This window comes from Dendroctonus ponderosae, unplaced genomic scaffold (genome assembly GCF_020466585.1).
Source record: "Dendroctonus ponderosae isolate FM_Combo_2020 unplaced genomic scaffold, Dpon_F_20191213v2 Dpon_F_20191213_7, whole genome shotgun sequence".
In the NCBI taxonomy this organism is placed as follows: Eukaryota; Metazoa; Arthropoda; class Insecta; order Coleoptera; family Curculionidae; genus Dendroctonus; species Dendroctonus ponderosae.
In genome coordinates, this window is record NW_026018916.1 from 2,554,383 (window position 1) to 2,555,658 (window position 1,276).

Here is a 1,276-nt window from a genome sequence, read left to right on the forward strand (position 1 = left end):
ATCAATATATTCGTCGGGAATATCTCCAAAACGATTCATTTTTATTAATTTTTGAGAATATATTTCACATCAATCACATTAAATAAATCAGTCAATAGTGATATTTTTTATGATTCCATGACGACGTGAAATTATCGCTGTAAGTTTTTTGAAAATTATCGAATTACCGTTTATTAATACCTTTTTTGCGCTATGGCGTTGCTATGGATGAGTGAAATAATCATTAAAATCGCTCTAGATCCCGATTTTGCCCTGCTGTTTCAACACGGGGCGAAAAATGAAATTTTTAGCCAAAAGTGCGCCCCCCTTAAAAAATGCGTAGCAACTAATCGGGGAGAACTACGAACTGGAAAGTCTAGCCAGATACAGCAGACACTTGAGTCTGAAAATTGGGAAATTTTTATTAAAATCGTACGGGATCCTGATTTTTCTCTGCGATCTAAACGCGAGTCTTAAAGTGAACGTTTCAAGGCAAAAGCGCGACTCTCATAGTCGCCTCGCAATGAGAAAATTATGTGAAGCTATCGGTTGAAAGCAACGTGTTAAAGTGAGTGTAATTTTACATATTGATGATTCCGTGCTGATTAGTTGCATGCATTATTTTGAACGGTCGTAATAATAAGAAATAAGTTTCAGTCTTTCGCGGAAGATGCTAATGTACTGAAGTACTAAAAGCGAGATATTAAGCCCTGGAGGGAAATTGTGAAACCTCTAAAACTTTGCATTTTTGCAGAACAAAAGTCGATTCCCTTGTATTGAGACGGTTTTCCATGTGTAGCATAGAGACTAGCGACAGGCGCAAACAAAAAGGCAACTCGGTTTGCTTCGGAGCTACTAGCGACAAAAAGTTCCACCATCAATATATCTTTATTTCCAATATACACCAATTCGTCTCCATAATCCCCTGACACTAAGAACCTCATACTTTATTTTTTATGGGCATCCCTGTCACTCCTTCCGAACGGATAGTCGCCAAATTGATATTGTGCTGATGTGAAAGAGAGTCTTTTCTGCCCGTCTAATTTTTTACTGAGGGAATGATCAATATTTATTAGTTCTGAAAATATGATTGCAAGTAAATAGGGCTTCAATTTGACGTCTCACCTTTAGTCAGAAAATATTATAATAATCCAATGTCTGCGATATGCTGCAGATTAAGGTGGCGTGGCGTGTGTTTCAATTAAACAATTCGAATTCGGATTTTGTAAAATTATTTTCAGGACTATAAGCTTTGCGGCGAAGGGCTCGAAACTCTATTGTTTCCGACTCAAGGGCG